The following is a 20,183-nucleotide window of genomic DNA, read 5'->3' as shown; positions in this document are numbered from 1 at the left end:
ATAAATTTCAGTTAAATCTATCTGGTCTCTTGTGTCATTTAAAGCTTCTGTTTCCTTATTTATTTTCATTTTGGATGATCTGTCCATTGGTGTAAGTGAGGTGTTAAAGTCCCCCACTATTATTGTGTTACTGTCGATTCCCTCTTTTATAGCTGTTAGCAGTTTCCTTATGTATTGAGGTGCTCCTATGTTGGGTGCATATATAATTATAATTGTTATATCTTCTTCTTGGATTGATCCCTTGATCATTATGTAGTGTCCTTCCCTGTCTCTTGTAATATTCTTTATTTTAAAGTCTATTTTATCTGATATGAGTATTGCTACTCCAGCTTTCCTTTGATTTCCATTTGCATGGAATATCTTTTTCCATCCCCTCACTTTCAGTCTGTATGTGTCCCTAGGTCTGAAGTGGGTCTCTTGTAGACAGCATATATATGGGTCTTGTTTTTATATCCATTCAGCAAGCCTGTGTCTTTTGGTTGGAGCATTTAATCCATTCACATTTAAGGTAATTATCGATATGTATGTTCCTATGACCATTTTCTTAATTGTTTTGGGTTTGTTTTTGTAGGTCCCTTTCTTCTCTTGTGTTTCCCACTTAGAGAAGTTCCTTTAGCATTTGTTGTAAAGCTGGTTTGGTGGTGCTCAATTCTCTTAGCTTTTGCTTGTCTGTAAAGCTTTTGAGTTCTCCATCGAATCTGAATGAGATCCTTGCCGGGTAGAGTAATCTTGGTTGTAGGTTCTTCCCTTTCATCACTTTAAGTATATCATGCCACTCCCTTCTGGCTTGTAGAGTTTCTGCTGAGAAATCAGCTGTTAACCTTATGGGAGTTCCGTTGTGTGTTATTTGTCATTTTTCCCTTGCTGCTTTCAATAATTTTTCTTTGTCTTTAATTTTTGCCAATTTGATTACTATGTTCTCAGTGTGTTTCTCCTTGGGTTTATCCTGTATGGGACTCTCTGCACTTCCTGGACTTGGGTGACTATTTCCTTTCCCATGTTAGGGAAGTTTTTGACTATAATCTCTTCAAATATTTTCTCTGCTCCTTTCTCTCTCTCTTCACCTTCTGGGACCCCTATAATGCGAATGTTGTTGCATTTAATGTTGTCCCAGAGGTCTCTTAGGCTGTCTTCATTTCTTTTCATTCTTTTTTCTTTATTCTGTTCTGCAGCAGTGATTTCCACCATTCTGTCTTCCAGGTCACTTATCCGTTCTTCTGTCTCAGTTATTCTGCTACTGATTCTTTCTAATGTAGTTTTCATTTCAGTTATTGTACTGTTCATCTCTGTTTGTTTGTTCTTTAATTCTTCTAGGTTTTTGTTAAACATTTCTTGCATCTCCTCAATCTTTGCCTCCATTCTTATTCCGAGGTCCTGGATCATCTTCACTATCATTATTCTGAAATATTTTTCTGGAAAGTTGCCTATCTCCACTTCATTTAGTTGTTTTTCTGCGGTTTTATCTTTTTCCTTCATCTGGTACATAGCTCTCTACTTTTTCATCTTGTTTATCTTTCTGTGAATGTGGTTTTTGTTCCACAGGCTGCAGGATTGTAGTTCTTCTTGCTTCTGCCATCTGCCCTCTCTAAATAATAGTTTTGTTACTACTATTTTGTAGTCATTTAATAAATCATATAGGTACTGGGAAATTTTCACTTAAATATCAGTTTACAGGCTTTAACCCACATTAATTTTCAATGTTAAATTTATTTTTAAATATATGCAATATATCCAAATAGCTCCAACTTCAAAAGGAACAAAAGGTACAGTGAAGTCTTTACTTGCCACCCTGTCCCTCAACCCCCAGTTTCTTTCCCAGAGGAGCCAGTGTTGTGAATTTAGCTACCTTATTCTTTTTAACAGCTTACATGGTAAGTATTTAATCGTATATATATTTTGGTACTTTAACTAGTATCCTAGTGATGGACATTTAGCTTTTGAGCTCTTTCCCTATTACAAATAATGAAGTAATGAAAAATCTTGTTTGCATCACTTTACACATGTGCGAGTGTCTTAGGTCTGTCTCCCTAGAAGCAGAGATTCTGGTGGAGACTCTTGTGTAAGGGATTTGTTAGGAGAAAGCTCTGAGGAGAAACCAAGGAAAGCGAGGGAAGCAGGACTCAGAAGAGGAAGAAGTGAAGCAAGAATGTGGTTTCAGGTGGAGTCTAGATTCAGTCTCCCTACAGGGAGCTCTGAAGCATAAACTCCAAGCAGAGTCTTTTTGCCCTCAGGCTAGGGATCAGAACATTGTACCCCAACATACAGTCACCAACTGGGGGCTATCCAGTGGGTGGAGTGGGGAGTATGGCAGCAGCACAGGACTCTAGGCACTTCAGGTCCAGGTGGCTCTAATCATCTCAGGGCAGCCCTGGGGGGATGGGCACACCAAAATGGTAGCAGAGATCCCCAGGGATCTAGCTGGGGACACCAACAGGTTCTGCAACAGTGAGTATAACTGTAGGATAAATTCCTAGAAGTAAAATTGCTGTATGGGGTGAACGTTGCTAGTCGTCTACTCAAACAATATCCACCCCCTACTCCCAACCCAATCCTTCTTCCTAATAGAGCCCTGATTTTATTTGAAGTAGCTGTATGCCCAATTAAAAACACTTTCCCATCCTCCTTGGCATCTGGGCTGGTCATGTGACACATTTTTACACACTGAGATGAAGGTAGTAGTTTCTGAGTGTCCTTTCCTGAATAAAAAGACAAAACTTATTTTGCCCTCTTCACCCTTTACTTCACATCCTTCTTTCTGCGAGGAGTGTATGTTAACATGAGTCTGGAGGTATAGCAGCCATCTCATGATCATGAGACAGAAAACAGGAAAATAAAGGCCTGTGTCCTACATGCCAACACAAGCCATGAACAGAAATACAGTGTCTTCCTGTACCCAGGCTTCAGTGTAGTATTGGTAATTATTATTATACAAACTGACATTCATTTTTATGGTATTTTACAAATTACAAGTGTGCTTTCACAAACTTTACCTCACTTCATTCTTTCAATCCCTTCACCTCTGTGTGATAGATATTGGTACTCTTTAAAAAATCTCCTGCACTATTAAGAGCATAGAACTCATTGATAGCTAATTTTGAATTAGTTTGCTTTCCTTCTAACAACTAGCTAAAGTTCACTGCCCTAAACGTATGGGACATTTAAATTTGGGACACGAACATGTCTTGTAACAGAGTATTTGCAGAAGGGGCTTCATGCCCCAAAATTGAAGTGATAGGGTAGAGTCTCACAAGAGCACCAAAGGTCAAAGAAAAGATGCATTACATGGGAAAGAAATAGTGAAGAAAGGATGTCTACATGTTACCAAAGGCAAATTTTACCCATTCTGAAATTTTGCACAGTCCTGTGTAGGAAAATAAATGTTCCCCGTGTTCCTGCAAAATCCCAGCCTCTTGAGCATGGATACTGATCTACTGTGAAGATGAGAATGTTTGCTTTTATGTCCCCCTGGAACATTTGCTCTTTATAGCCTTGAATTGCCAAGCCATTTGCTGCCATTTAAAGGGTAATAAAACTTCTGTATCTTACCTGGGGTCAAAGCCTTTCATTCCAGGATAGAGAACTTTCTCTCTTCCCTAGGGAGACCTTGGGAAGGATAGAGAGCTATCTCCCTACGTGCATACATGTCAAAAGAGGAGAAAACCCTGGTTGTAATCTCAGAGAGGCTGGTTTTGTCTTCTCCATAAAGACAATTTAGATACTTTAGCTTCCAAAGGGTAAGAATCCAAGACTCTTCCTCTCCTATTCCTAAGGAAAATTAGTTTACATCAGGGGCAAAGATTTCTCTCCTTTCTTCGAGGAGGGGAAAGAGGAATGGTTGTCTCTTCCCATGTAAACTCCCAGATCCATATTTGTGTTCCTCTACTACAGTTTGATCCCTTCATATATATAGGCTTAGCCACCTCACTCTCACTGTGTCATCTGAGGGGTGCTAGGCCTGAGGGACAAAGCTGCAGTGTTATTCTGGCACTATGAGTAAATAAAGTTCTGATCTCTGATCCAGAAACCTTAGCCTGCCTCTCTCTCTTCCTCTCTCTCCCTCTCTCTCTCTCTGTCTCTCTCTCTCTCAATCTCTCTATCTCTCTCCCTCTCTCAATCCCTCTCTCTCCCTCCCTTCCTCCCTCCCTCCCTCCCTATCTCTATGCAGGTAGGTGACCATCTCAGACCCCTCACAGTTTCTGACTTGACATCTTCCTTTAAGAAATCAATGAATTACTTTCTTTATTAGTGATTCAACCAACATTGAGTTTCTCATTTGTATACAATATCACTTATGTATTGTCCTGCCTAAAATGGAGGAAATCTAAAAACGAGGAAACATCAAGAAACTCCAAATCTACTCTAAAAACCTGTTGGTCTTTGTGCTTCAGAAATGTCAATGCTAAAAAAAAAAAAAATGTCAATGCTATAGAAGACAAAGTCTGAGGAACTGTTCCAGATTAAGGGAGATGGAAGACACACAGGGACTGGAACTAAATGAAATGTGTGAAGGGGAAGGATTGTTACAGAGGTTATTAGAACAATTGGCAAGATTTGCATATGGACTGTAGATTGATAACAACACTGCATCAATGTTAAATTTCCTACATTTGGCAATTACACTGTGGTTTTGTAAGAGAATATCTTTTTCTTCGACAATAGATGCTAAATTATTTAGGTGTGACAGGTCATGATGTCTGTAACTCAGTTTCAAAGGGAGAGAGAGAAAGAAAAGCAAATGGCATAATATTTACTGATAATTGGTGACCCAGGTGAAGGGGGTTCCAGAGTTCATGGTACTATTCTTGCAACTTTTCTCTAATTTACATTTTTTCCCAAAATAAAAAGTTTTATTAAAAGAAAAAAAAAGAAAAGTATTCCCATCAGGAAGAAGTCTGACATGTGGCAGGCACTGAGCTAACTATAGCCCTAAAGATAGAGAAATGGATGTAATATATCCCCAGGCCTCAAAAACCTGACATCTAGTGAAGGAGATAAGCAAGTAAATTTATATCATGTGATGAAATGTAAAAGTATATTATTGTAGAGTATGATTATGATCATTTTCTTCACTTAGCTTGTGTGACATCACTCTCTCGATTCCCCTCCTGTCTCATTGGTTGCTACTTCTCAGTATCCTTTGCTAATTTCTCTACATCTCCCCAAACTCTAAATTCTTGTGTGCCACAAAACTCACACTTTGAACCTCTTCCTGTCTTTGACTTCTATTGCTCCTTAGGTGGGCTTAACTAGTTGTACGGCTTTAAAGATCATCTGCAAGCTAATTCCCCCAATTTATATATCCAAGCCTTGGCCTCTCCACTGAACTCCTGCTTATTAAGCATATCCACTTGGATGTCAGACTGGCATCAAAAACTCAACTTATCTAAACACAAACCCTTGATTTCCTCCCAAACCTATTCCTTCTATAGCATTACCCATCTCAGTGAAGAAAAACTTTTCTCTTACATGTTTAGAGCAGAAATCTTGGAGTCATCTTTGATGTCTCTCTTTTTCTCAAACTGTACATGAATCCTTTACAAATTTTATTGTCTTTAAATTAAAAATGCAATATATCCATAATCTGGCCATTTTGTAACACTTTACTGCTACCATTCTGTTCCCAATCATCATCATTTCTTGCCCAGATTTTAGCAATAACTTTCCAACTGATCTCTATACTTCTCTGTATCTATCCTTCCTACTGTTATAATGTAAGCCAGATCATGTCACTTTGTCTCAAAACCTCCAGCAACATCCTATTTCACTCCTGATCTTAAAAACAAAGACCCAGGCCTAATCTTCCTGACCTCATTTCCTTATATTCTTCCCCTTGGACCCTCAGCTCCAGCCACACTGGCTTCCTTTCTGTTCCCTGAATGCAAACATGCTTCCACCTCAGGACTTTTGCACTTACTCTTCCTTCTGTTTGGAACACTCTTTCATCACATCTCCATATGGCTTCCTCCCTCACTTCCTTTGGGTCTTTATTCAGATGTCACCTTCATTGTAAAGCTTTCCTTGAGCACCCTATATACTATTTTGTATTTCTGCTCCCCACCCCTGGACTGCCTATTCCCCTTGCTCTATCTTATTTTTTCTCCATAACAACTATTACCATTCGATATAGTATCTATTAATTAATTTGTAGTTTTTTGTGTTCCCCAATTGAAGTAAATTCCTTGAGAGCAAAAACTTAGTTTCTCATTCACTATTTTATCCCTAGACCTAGACCAATGCCTGTCATATACTAGGTGCTCAATGGACATTTGTTGAATATATGAATAAATGAATCATAATTGTATGTAAGAAACACACATAGAATTGAAAATATGTGTGGTTTCATAGAATTGAAACCAAATTTTATTTGGTTAAAAGCCTTGGAAAAATAGAGAACAAGGTCATGTAGATGTGGGTATTTGCAGGATTTTCAGTTCTATGGGAAAATTGTCCTGGTCAGCAATACAGAAGAAGGGAGTTGAATAGCTGGCCCTCATACATGAGATAAGAGAATGAAAACCAAATTAAGTTTCAGACTTGAGACTACCAGATCTCCCGTAAGCCAAGGACACATTGGAAGCTGGCCAAAGGAGTGCGTGAAGTCCACAAAATGGACTCCCCAGGCATGTACTGGTTACTGTAGAAATGGGCTTCCTCCTGAAGATATTACAATGAGAAATAATGAACAGTCAACAAAGGCTGAAAAGCACATTGGTCTAATTAGTGCCACCTTGGAGGAAGATCTGGGGAAGATGTTTGAACAATAGCCAGAGGGTAAGCTAACCTGAGCACAGAGTTTAGGTAAACTCGGCTCACTTGAGACTTGGGCTCAAGGACTTCGTGGTGACTGAATATCCATGAACCTTTCTCTGACTGGCATGGTGATTGGGGTTTATGTTTATAAATTTGATGTTTCACTCACCAACATCGATTCACTTTGTACTTCAATAAAAACAAAGTGTCACTGACCCAGGTTCGATTGACTGACTTGCAGCAAACTGAACACAGAGACGCTGAGGTTTGCAGCAGAGAAAAGGTTTATTTACAAGGCAGCCAAGCAAGGAGACAGCAGAACAAGTCTCAAATCCACCTCCACCAAGAGAGGGTTTAGGGATATTTATGGGATAAAGAGGTAGGGTGGTGAGGCATGGGGAAAGATGGTTGGAAGTAAGAAAAGTGAGGTAATTGGTGGTCTGCACAAATGTAGTTGAGCTCATGGCTTGTCTTGGGATGCATGTTCAGAAAATGGCGTCATTAGCATGTTCTCGGGGTGGAATTTTTGGCCTTCTGACGTCACAAGATCATCCATCGGACACTCATCAGGCCCAGTTGAATGGTCAGTGGTCTCAACCGGTCTGAACCAGGCAAGAATTATCTCCAAGTTCCTGAAAAACAACTTAGGCAACTGTTACCTAAGTTGACGGTAGTGACCCATACGTCAGAGGTGTTATCTATAGTGGCGGTCAAAGGAGTCTTGTGATAATATTGTCTAAGCTAAGTGAAGCTTGAGGGGTATGCAGTTTGCAAGAACAATTAAAGCGAACTTGATCAGTGAAGACAGGTTACAAATTACTATTTATTAGACAAGCAAGTTATAGTTTAATGGATCTAGCAGTATTCAGTTTCAAAAGTGGTTTTTTGTTTTGGTTTGGTTTGATTTGGTTTCTGGAAGGAAATAGAATTTATTCTCTAGGTACTTGGTGTGCCCTGGTGCGGGGATGGAGTGCCTATGTCCTCTTACTGTTTGGTTGCTTTCTCTGCCTCTCACCACAGTTGAAAAGAGAGTATCAAAGAGGAGAGCAACTTGAATCCACAATTAATATACAGTGTGATAGTGTTCTAACATACCAAAGACCTCAGGTCAGTATATTAGCAATAATTATTATGAAAAAGTTATTTTTCTATGGTACTTTATAAATTCAAGTGTGTACTATACACTCTCATTCTCACAACCACCCCATGAGCTAGTGTCAACCCTCCCATTTTACAATGAAGAAATTGAGGCTCAAGCAGGGTAGGATGACTTGCTCAAAGTCATTCAGTTGTGACCTAAACCTAGAGAATAAATATGTCCTGGTGTGTCCAGGAGAGTCCCAGTTTATACCTATAGTCCCAGTGTAATTATTAATAGCACCTCTTTCCCTCTCCAAAGTCTCCTAGTTGGACAATAAATTATATGGTCATCCTGCTAAAACTTCTTTCATTCACTCAATTCCAATCTTTCATTATTGCTTTGTTTCCTCCACTTATGGCAGATCAGGGTGGTTATACCAGCCTAAAGAGCTGGCTTCAGACCTTGAAATCGCTTCTATGAGAAAGGGCATTTCAAACTGCAAACAAATAATTCAACAAGTAACTTTTAAAATTGAAAGTTTCCAGTATAGTGTAGCAAATAAATGGTCGGGATCTGAATCATAGTTCTATTACTTCCCAGGCATGTGGCTTTGGGGAAATTAATGTGGAAAAATATCAGCCAGAGCACCATTAGCATAAGAGTTTATTTTTAAAATGTCAGGCTTGAGAAGGCTCCTGAAGGAGCTAAGGAATGTTCTATCTTGGGGAAAGAAGGAGCAAGAATTTTATAGAATTTTAGCTAGGGTCGGGGAGGGGATTGTCAGCCAAAATTCAGCTAGTTTTGGGAATAGCTGGTCAGAAAAGTTTCTTGGAAAAGGAGGGAATTGATGCAGATTAGCAGCCATTGTTTGGGCTACTTGGATCCATCAGAATGAGTGGGAGGAACAGTTAGGGGCTAAGATGCTGTGCAAGAAGGAATGGGAGGAACAACTTCAGGCAGAGACACGCAGGGGCCACATTAGAAATTCTCAGGACTTCAGGGTCTCTTACATTAATTAACCTCTCCAAGCCTCATTTTACAGATTTATAGGTGGTTCTGAGGATTGAAGGTACTCAGTACAAATTGTTCAATAAATGACAGCTGTTATTATTTCTTTGAGCCCCCTCTTCCACCCTACCACTTACCCCCACCCCTTGTTCCTAGTGTAGTAGCTAAGCGTGTAGATTCTGAAGCCTTACTACCTGGGTTAGAATCCTGGCTCTACCAGTTATTAGCTTTGTGACTGTTAGCTGAAAGGACCCCAAGCTATAAAGAGGGCAAAAAGGCAGATTATTTGGGGTCTTAGAATTGCAGTTCAGGGATCTCAGATTCCCCTCTGGAGGAAAATGGGTAAGCATTTTATGGGAAAAAGGGGGAAGTTTACCAAGAGTTGTTTGGTAAACTCTTGTTTACCAAGAGTTTGGATTGGAGGGTAAAATTGTTCTATACATACAATTGGGTTATGGAACACATCTCATCCTTAGTCCAGACTAAGTCCAGTTCTCAACATTCTTCCTTCCTTTTGCCAACTCAGCAACTATTCAGCAGTTTAATTTAGAGTGTTCAGCAAAAGTCCAGCACGGGTGCAAAGGTGGAGGTCCTCAGGTCACATTTCAGTCGTTCCTGACATAGCTTTTTTTCTTTTTTCTTTTTTTTTTAAATTATTAGCACCTTTAATTATTATTTATTTATTTATTTATTTGGCTGTGTTGGGTCTTCGTTTCTGTGCGAGGGCTTTCTCCAGCTGCGGCAAGTGGGGGCCACTCTTCATCGCGGTGCGCCGGCCTCTCACTATCGTGGCCTCTCTTGTTGCGGAGCACAGGCTCCAGACGCGCAGGCTCAGTAGTTGTGGCTCACGGGCCCAGTCGCTCCGCGGCATGTGGGATCCTCCCAGACCAGGGCTCGAACCCGTGTCCCCTGCATTAGCAGGCAGATTCTCAACCACTGCGCCACCAGGGAAGCCCCCTGACATAGCTTTTTTAACAGTGACCTTAAACAGGCTAATTAGTTTGTCTGTACCTCAGTTTCCTCATCTGCAAAATTAAAACCAATAAAACATAAATTGTTCAGAAGAATAAATGTGTTATTAAATATAAAGCAGATACAATAGCATCTGACACATATTCAGTGCTTAATAAACGTTATTGTTTTCTTTCTTCACTTACCTCTGCCATCTGAAGGAGGGTAGAGTGAAAATGAGGGTGAAGATACATTTGCCAGAGAGATTTACAGCAGTGCCATCTCCAGAATTTTTACGTAGTTGGGCTTGGGGCTGACAATTTGTTTGGAAGGGGAAGAGTGACAAGAGGGGGCTTCGATTGGCATTTGTGCTTCCATAAGTTTAATGAACTCTCTCACATACCTCCTTTGAGGTGGGCAAAAGACTATTTTCTCAAAGAATTAGCCCAACACAAATTTCCATCATGCTGCACTGTTCACCACTTCTCTCACCCCAACCAAGTTGCCATCCCTAAACACCAACATTCTTGATCTGGAAGGGAGGGCAACAGGACTTTCTCAACACTTTCTTGGATTTGCACACTAAGTTCACCATTTTCTACTTAGATTACATGTTCTAGGTCAATAAATAGAACAAAATGTACTAAAGAAGCTTTTACTTACACTTTACATAAGCTTGAGAAAATTGTTTGTAACAGAGGATGAAAACTCTTAGCGGCATCTGGGGTGGGGTCTAGAGAGTGTGCAGAGAAATTACGGAAGCAGGGAACCTCCCCAATTGGACTTGGACCTCACCCACTCAACAGATGTCAATTCATAGTAGTTTTGAAACAGGAGTGAAGGGGGCAGGGGACAACCTTTGAAAGAATAACATAGCCTGAGGACATGACATAAACTGATTAAAACCAAATGGGTCCAAGATGGCGGACAAGTCGACTTCCACTAGACCTTGAGCCTCAGTATACGCTCACTGTAACACATCAGTAAGTTAAATGACACACCCACAGGCGCCATGACAGTTCCAAGGATCCCTAAGGATCAAAAAGTGGGCAGTGGTCAATTCTTGGAAATCCCCGCCCCTTCTTGAAATAGCTGGAATACTCCTCTCACTCATTAGCCATGAAATTACCCGCCTCTATAAAAACTGACAACCCCCATATCCTGGTGACTTTCTCACCTTCTGAGATGGCCCACAATCTGTCTGTGGAGTGTGTTTCTCTCTAAATGAATCCACTTTTACCTATCGCTTTTTCTCTCACTGAATTCTTTCTGCAATGAGACATCAAGAACTTGAGCTTCATTAAGTCCTGAAACCAGGTGTGTGATCTCAGTTGAAAGACTGTGGGTTTTGGCTGGGTTTGAGTCCCAGCCACATGGGTTCAAGTCCCAATCTGGGTTTTGGCCAGGTTCGAGTCCCGGCTGCGTGGGTTCAAGTCCCAGTCAGGGTTTTGGCCGGGTTTGAGTCCCAGCATGTAGGTTCAAGTCCCAATCTGAGGTGCACGGTTTCAGTTTAAAGGTGCTTTATTTGTTACAAATTACTCAGATTTTACTATATTTTCCTTGGGGTGGGGGGAATCCTCCTTTTTTGGCTTCTTGAAAATAACGTAGATTTCTTCATTTGTCAAAAGTATTAATGACCAGTCCAACAGCTTTTCTTTAGCCCTAAGACTAGAAGAATAGTGATTAACTCCCATCTACTGTTTAGTAGTTTCATTCCCTACATTCATAAAATTTCCGTTATATTCTTGCTGGAACTGTTCAGATTCTGTCTAAAACCAAAGGCTCTAGTAATACAGTTTTGTTTGTTTGTTGTTTTTGTTTTTTTTGGCTGCACCTAGGTCCTTGGCAGTGAAATCTATCATAAGTATCAATGTTCTACACATTTTTACTCTCTTTACAATGGCAACCGTGCTTTATAGAGATATGTGCTGCTGTTAATCAAGGCCCTGAAAGGCTGGCCATTTTTTTCCCATGTTATGGACAAGGAAATTAGCCCCTTCTGAAATCAACACAACAGCACAGGCACATTTCTAAAAGTTGAAAAGCCACCTGACAAAAAAAGATACTTCATGTTTTACTCCATGGAACAAATATACAGAAATGTAACACTTCTACGAAGTCAAATTATTGTTTCTAAATTTAAGGTTTATACCTTTTGGCATCAGACTAGAGGGCTCTGTCCATCCCAAGATAATGCAAATATTCAACTAGTTTTTTTTGGTATTTATTGTATTATTACAAGTGTTTCAACATTTCATTTTGCTCCTCTATATTTTTGTATTTTAACTTGAAAGATAATTAAAAATGAATAAGAAAAATAAAAATACATACAGGAGGTACACCATGTCAAATAAATAATAAAGTAGACAATAAGGGCAGAAAGAGGGAAAAAAGGATGAAAACTAAAGGGTGCTAGATACAAAGTCCTTGCAATCTTGAGAAGATAAATATTTAGTGTTTTCCAGTAATGCAGATTTGTTTTAGGCATTATTATCTTAAAATAAGGCTTCGTGAAGGAGGTAGGATTGATATAGGTCTTAGAGAATGGAAGTAATGTAAGTTAAGAGGAGAGGAAAAGGAGAGCAGAAAGATCAGAGGAAGGAAAAATGCAACAAAGAATTGAGATTATCTTAAGAGGGAAATAAGTCAGTTTGTCTCAAGTATAATATTTAGGCAAGGAGAAAACTAGGGTCATAGGGTCCACATTAGAACTTGGAATTAGGATTTAAGGACTTTTACACTTTAATCTGCAAAACTCAGAGACAAATTGAAGAACTGACTAGAGTTTTAACTTGCATTTGCAAAGGAGACACCTAATCAAGAAAATAAGATGCATTTGCGTAGAAAACCACAAGGTCAGGCGATAACTCAGATTGTTACATGGTAGTGGACAATTCTGATTGGGTAACATTTGGCTCCATTTTGATAAAAAAAGGAACAAAATGTTTCTGTCTTTTGAATAAAAAACAACTTTATGGCTTATCTTGGAATTCAAGGCTTTTAGAATATTCCTGTTTTTCATGGCTTATCTTAAGGTGCAAGGCTTTTAGGAATGTCAGCCTTTTCCAGGCTGTGGTACAGGATGGGCTTGATTAGCTGTTATGGTGGACAGGGTTAGACAAGATATCAGTTTTCTTTCTCATGTTGTATAGACTACAGTGTAGAACCTCAAATGCCCATAGGCTTTAGCAAGACCACCAGGTAGAGCGGTGCTGACTTTACACGTTGTGCACAACTCTAGGGAGTGCTACGCGCACAGTCCCCCTGGAGTTATACAGTGCAGTCTGCTCAGCCATACTTGGAAACCTGGAGGCCAGGCAGGTAACACAAATCAGTGACGCATCTAAAGGATTCCAACTAATTAAAAAACAATGTTCAGAACACTGAACACAGAACACAGAGCACAATTTGCAGACTATGTCCAGACTTGGAGCTCCAGTTTGGGACCTCTGCTACAGAATGTAGAGTCAGTCAATATTTTTGAGCAGGGTAATGATACATTAAAGAGGTTTATAAAATAGATTACAGAGAAAAGAGACTAGAAAGAAGGAGACCAGTCAAAAACCTACTTCAGTGATTTAGTGTTGAGGAAACAGGGACCACCTGGGCCAGGGCCATGGTAATAGGAATAGAAAGGAAAGAATTATTAGGATAGAATTCAGATTTGATTCAGAATCAAGTCAATTCAGATGATTTCCCATAAGAAAAAAAGAGAAGTAGTTCAGAGTAGTGCAAGGTTTTGAACTTGAGTCCTTAGAAATATACTTGGAGGGAAAATATTTAACTTTGAAACAAATTCAGATATTTTCTTAAAAGGTTTTTAGATTTTAGATCTAAAAAAAATTAAATTTTACAAGCAAAAAAAAAATTGAGTTTTGAAAGATTATGTAGGACTTCCCTGTTGGCACAGTGGTTAAGAATACGCCTGTCAGGGCTTCCCTGGTGGTGCAGTGGTTAAGAATCCACCTGTCAATGCAGGGGACACGGGTTCGAGCCCTGGTCCGAGAAGATCCCACATGCCGCGGGGCAACTAATCCTGTGTGCCACAACTACTGAGCCTGCGTTCTAGACCCTGCGAGCCACAACTACTGAGCCCATGTGCCACAACTACTGAAGCCCACGCACCTAGAGCCCGTGCTCTGCAACAAGAGAGACCACCACAGTGAGAAGCGCCATGCACCACAACGAAGATTAGCCCCCGCTTGCTGCAACTAGAGAAAGCCCGTGTGCAGCAATGAAGACCCAACGCAGCCAAAAATAAATAAATAATTAATTTTAAAAAATTATATAATGTTATGGTACTGCTTACAATTAAATATGTGGAGGGAATTCCCTGGCGGTCCAGTGGTTAGGACTCTGCCCTGTCACTGCCGAGGGCCAGGGTTCAGTACCTGGTCCAGGAACTAAAATTCCTCAAGCTGAGCAGTGCTGCCAAAAAAAAAAAAAAAAAAAAAAAAAGCAGATGAGGGCTTCCCTGGTGGCGCAGTGGTTAAGAATCCGCCTGCCAGTGCAGGGGACACGGGTTCAAGCCCTGGTCCGGGAAGATACCACATGCCGCGGAGCAACTAAGCCCATGCACCACAACTACTGAGCCTGCACTCTACAGCCCGTGAGCCACAACTACTGAAGCCCACGCGCCTAGAGCCCATGCTCTGCAACAAGAGAAGCCACCGCAATGAGAAGCCCGCGCACCGCAACGAAGAGTAGCCTCCCTTCCACGCAACTAGAGAAAGCCCACGCGCAGCAACGAAGACACAACACAGCCAAAGATAAATAAAGTTCATAAAAAAAAAAAAAAAAAGCAGATGAGAGGGAGAAGGAAATTGGAAAAACTATGCAGAAATGTTAACAGGGACTATCTATGCAAAATGTGATTACAAGTTATAATAATTCTCTTTTTTATGCATATATGGAGTGTCCAAAATTTCTACAATGAATGTGTTATATTTATAATCAGAAAAAATATTTGTAAATATCCTAAGGGATTTGCCTTTCACATAGTCCATAAATTAAATCTCCACTATTGGTTTTGGTGGCAACCATTTGCAATAGCAAATGCTAATAGGTCAGCTTTTTGGTGCTGGGAAAATAGGTCCTATTCTAGGGTGCTAGATACAAAGTCCTTGCAATCTCAAGGAGATAAATATTTAATGTTTTGCTGTAATGTAGATTTGCTTTAGGCATTACCTTCTGATTCAAAAATTAATTTCAAATGTGTTAATATTTTCAAAGACATAGTTTTTCTTTTTTTCAGCATTAGCTATTAACTATTAGCCTTTCTCAAGCTGTATTCAAGACTTAAAGCCTATCATAGCTTTTGCCAAGAACATAAAGATTCAAGGTAATAAGGAATGATAATAGTATCAAAAATAAAAATAATAATATGTTTATAATACTGTAAAGTTTTAAAAAAATGGCTTCACATATATTTGATGTGAGGCTCATATGACCTTTAAGAAAAAAATCAGGATGTGGTAATAGCAGGGTTTTTTTATCTCTGTTTTGTGGAAGAGACATTGAGACCCAGGTAAAGACTCTTGTTCAGTATCACTACTAAATAGTAAAACCAGAATTCAGGGAATTCCCCAGTGGTCCAGTGGTTAGGACTCTGCGCTTTCACTGCTGAGAGCTTGGGTTCAATCCCTGGTTAGGGAACTAAGATCCTGCAAGCTGTGTAGCTTGGCCAAAAAAAAAAAAAACAAAAACAAACAATTAAAATCAAGGTCTTCCATTTTCAAGCACTGTAACTTTTCCTACAGATTATGAATGGGAAACCATGAAAACCATGCCTTGCCCACTGGGTTAGACGTTTCTCTGAAATGACAGTGGAGCCTGTTAATCTTGCCCCCTTTGCCCAGCCTCATGACCTGGTCAAGCTCCAGGCTCTCACAATGGTCCAGCCTGTTCCAACCTAGCGAAATCCAAAATACAATAAAGGAAAATAGAAATTGGTGGACTTCCCCAGTGGCGCAGTGGTTAAGAATCCGCCTGCCAATGCAGGGGACACGGGTTTGAGCCCTGGTCCGGGAAGACCCCACATGCCGCGGAGCAACTAAGCCCGTGCGCCACAACTACTGAGCCTGAGCTTTAGAGCCCGCGAGCCACAACCACTGAGCCCACAAGCCACAACTACTGAAGCCCGTGCACCTAGAGCCCGTGCTCCGCACCAAGAGAAGCTGCCGCAGTGAGAAGCCCGCGCACCGCAACGAAGAGTAGCCCCCGCTCGCCGCAACTAGAGAAAGCCCGCGCACAGCAACGAAGACCCAACGCAGCCAAAACTAAATAAATAAAATAAATTTATAAAAATAAAACAAAAAAAAAAAAAAAGAAAAGCTATTAAGGTACATTATTTAAAAAAAAAAAAAGAAAATAGAAATTGGTTAAAAACTCTTTCATTAAGGAAAAAACCCACTTTCTTTAAAATTTTTAAGGCATATTTGTCATTTTAAAATTTTCACAATGGTTTGCACATAAGTCCTTACTAAAATGAATAAAAGAGTAAAGGTCTGAGATAAATAATGGAAATGATTGAAAAATTTGCAAGTTTAGTACTGTAGTAAGTCACATCCACCAGCAAAATAATTTTTTATGCTTGACTCTTTTACTTATCATAAATGGTTAAAAGGGGAGGACAACTCTCTTGGATAATCTGAAGCAGAACTTCAAGAATCAGTTTCAGTTCCACCTGGTTATACCCTCAAAATTAGTTTTCCCTTCATACCTTTTTTATATGATCCCTTTTGGCAGTCACACCCTCTTGCTGGAAGAATTTCTCATTGTTCTGTGATCAAGGGTATTCATTTGTCTTAACTGGTACTCTACTGTTCGTCATGCAAACATGATTTTTGCTTTGAACACAATTTTGATTTGATACATTCTTAGATTGTTCTTCACGCATGTGTGGGTTTTTAGTATATATCATTTTTCTCTGCCTGGATAATTCTCACGTATGCTATCTGGTTATTTGTTCGTGCTTTTATGCTAACACCCATACTGCTTTGTTCAGTAAAGGCTTATTGCTGGATAATTTGAATATAGTAGCAAATAGTTCACCTATCACTCACTCTACTAACCACTTTAAAAGCAAAATTGCTTTCTCTAAAGTTTATAATAATGTCACATAACACATCTTTATCAAATGAATGATTAAATGGATATCAGCTAAGAGAAGAAGTATTATGGCCAACTTTGAGTGGGATGTTACAAAACGTAGGAGATTCTAATGTGTTAAATATTTTTTGAAGAGCAATAAAAATGGTTTAAGTCTAGTCGTAGGTTAGAATTTGAAACATTTTAAGAAATCATGCCTAAGCAATAAAGGGTGAGCAGGAGGCTCGCCCTAATAATTAGTTTCTGCAGAGAATGGTAAAAGTAAGAGCTGCGCCCAACTTCATGTCAACTCCTATGTGCCAGCACCTCCTTCAGATGCTTCCTGGTGGCTGTCCCAAGATTCCAAGAACCTTGCTGCATTCTGTCCTCCTAGACAAAATTGCTCAACTAAGACAAAGTTCTCCCTGGAATGCTCAGGGTTTCCTACGTAAACTTCTCCTCAATCACGGTCATAAGACCAAATTCTAAGAGTTATGTCCCACAGTGTGTTGTTAGCATAGACACTGAGTCCACATCCTGCAGCTGTTACTACTACAGCTACTCCTGCTGTCCCTACATTTCTACCTATAAATGTGCTGCACACAGGGTTCATCATGCTCAATATTACCGTAATGCCCAATCGCAGGGTACCAGGGAGCAGCCCGCTGTTCATAGGCATACAAGATCAGATATTTTAACATTTCCATGCTGGTATGTGCCCTTCCTCAAGAGCAAAACCCAATGTCAGGTGGACAGGTGTTTTCTCTTATTCAAGACTTGATCCTTATTTTTGCCAGTGTAATCACTGGCATTGAGACTGAGCACTCAGAACTTCTTATGCTGCCCTCTCCAGAGCCTGCATTCTAAGAATGATGAAACCATCTCTGTACTTCAAGCCCATCTAGTCAAAAAGACTGCCCAGAAGCCAGTCAGCAGTGCTACTGCAGTCCTGAGGTTTAAAACTGATCGGGGGAGGGACTTCCCTGGTGGCGCAGTGGTTAAGAATCTGCCTGCCAATTCAAGGGACATGGGTTCGAGCCCTGGTCCGGAAAGATCCCACATGCTGCAGAGCAACTAAGCCCGTGCGCCACAACTACTGAGCGTGCACTCTACAGCCCGTGAGCCACAACTACTGAGCCAAAGTGCCACAACTACTGAAGCCCGCGTGCCTAGAGCCCATGCTCCGCGACAAGAGAGGTCACTGCAATGAGAAACCCGCGCACCGCAGCGAAGAGTAGCCCCTGCTCACCGCAACTAGAGAAAGCCCGCGTGCAGCAATGAAGACCTAACGCAGCCAAAAATAAATAAATAAAATAAACAATTAAAAAAAAAAACTGATCAGAGGTAACAAGAAGAAACTCATGTTTCATCCAAGAAAAATATCTAAACACTGAAAAACTTCAATAGTGTGTGTGGGGGGGTGATTACAAAATAAAATGAAATTTTAAGTAGAAAAAAAATTGGAACACATAGACTGAGAAAATGCCATGTCTAACAAACAATGCTAGTCCTAGATTATTTATGTAGCTTTAAAAAAGCAGAGAGGAAGGAAGGAGGGAGGGAAAGGAAAAATATAAAAAGGGAGCCTCTTTATCCAGAAATCAATGAGAAAGGTACAAGCCTTGGTTCTATATACCCTGAAACTACCTTTCCAAGTTAGTTAACGTTCCTTCATAGCATAGTGCTACTTCTTTATTTATCATTGGTATTGCATAAATTTACGGCTGATGTGCTTTATACTGATATGTTTGTATTTTTGTTGAGAATGCTTTATAGACTCTTTTGTAACTAAGACATAATTCACATCCTTTACTACATAAATTATTTGTAGCCATATGTAATCTTGATGTTCTGATGATTGACTGGGAAAAAGGCACAAAATTTCAAATAGTATCTCTGGTGCCAGGACAAACCAGGAGCATTCTGATCCTAACAGTTGTTCAAAGACTGAATAGTACTGACTTCCACAGCATACCAGAAGCCCACAGTAAGAAGATAAGCTACCAGATATGACCTTCACATCTGACATCATCAAATTAGGAGGAAGAATTTCAGCAGCAAAGCAAATTACAACCTCACTCCATTGATCTACCCAGTTAACACTGCATATTACAGAGTGGTGCATATGTGCAAAAGGAACCACTTCGAGTATCACAAACACTTACTATAGGATGCAGATAATGGTAAGGAGACTCTGATTAATGTTGTAAATTTGGGATGGCTTTAATTATATATGTTATTTCAAAAAGTTCTTCTTACGAGCAGGGCTTAAGAAATCACGACACCGACGTGAATCACAAGATCAATAAAACCTTCGAAGATTCTGCAAACCTCGCACCTCTGTCTCCTTGACATTCTCCTGTTACACTTGAGACAGGCTGTTGAGATTGAGGGGGAGGCTGAATGGACAGCTTGAAGAAAATTGTAAATGTTTGTTAAAACCTGAATGAGGGAATTTTGGAGAAGCAGATGGCTCAGAACAAGTAAAAAGATTGCTAAGCTCTGTTGGAGGTTCACCTGAGTTTAGAGGTCACAGATTTATTGTGGTGTTTGCATGCCAGACCCCTTAAGTTTGTTTTCACATTTAATCCTCATGACATCCATATATGTAAATATAATTTTCTTGATTATACAGAATTTAAGTCACTAATATAAGCTTCCACTGCTAGTTAGTTAGGGTTTTATGGTTGTAGACAACAGAAAATTACTCTGGCTAATATAAGATAAAAGGAATTTCTTTTAAAGGATGTGTGCAAGCTGACAAAACAAAGAGGAGGCTAGTCAACCCATATGTAAAGGATGAAACTAAAGCATTTTCACAGGTCTCACTAGTAGAAATGGATAGACTGATTCTTTAGGTCATAGCTGCCTGTGTAAATCACTTAATGTCTTTGGATCACTCCACTCCAGAGTCCAATTCCAGAGAGAGAGAGAGAGACTGTTTACCCTAGCAAATGTCATATGCTTACTTAGCAGGGTGCCTCCAAGATTGGAACACAGTGTTGGAGAGTTAATTCACCAAAGGAGAATTGGGATGCTGTCACCAAAAGAAAAGGGGCTGCGATCTCTTACCATACTAAGATATTACATAGTTATTGACTAAATTCCCAAGTTGTGCATTTTATCCCTGTGACTCATTTATTTTGTAATTGGAAGTTTGTAACTCTTAATCTCCTTCATCTATTTCTCTTCTCCTACACCATACCCTTGCCCTCTGGCGTCCACCTGTTTCTTCTCTGTTCTATGATTCTGTTTCTGTTTTGTTATGTTATGATAATTTTGAAATGTATAGAAATATTGAATC

General features: G+C 39.9%; 1 long non-coding RNA gene across 1 annotated transcript; it reads left to right on the top strand.

Moving 5' to 3' along the window:
- Window positions 1–4,117: 4,117 nt before the first annotated feature.
- LOC309610001 lies at window positions 4,118–15,737 on the top strand. The gene is made up of 3 exons (XR_014233690.1): window positions 4,118–9,450; window positions 9,793–11,146; window positions 11,197–15,737. It is a non-coding gene; the product is annotated as an uncharacterized lncRNA (long non-coding RNA).
- The last annotated feature ends 4,446 nt before the right edge of the window (window positions 15,738–20,183 follow it).

Source organism: Balaenoptera borealis, assembly GCF_965194805.1.
Source record: "Balaenoptera borealis genome assembly, chromosome: 13".
In the NCBI taxonomy this organism is placed as follows: Eukaryota; Metazoa; Chordata; class Mammalia; order Artiodactyla; family Balaenopteridae; genus Balaenoptera; species Balaenoptera borealis.
The sequence above is the reverse complement of the archived record's forward strand: the minus strand, read 5'-3'. Positions and strand labels throughout refer to the sequence as shown.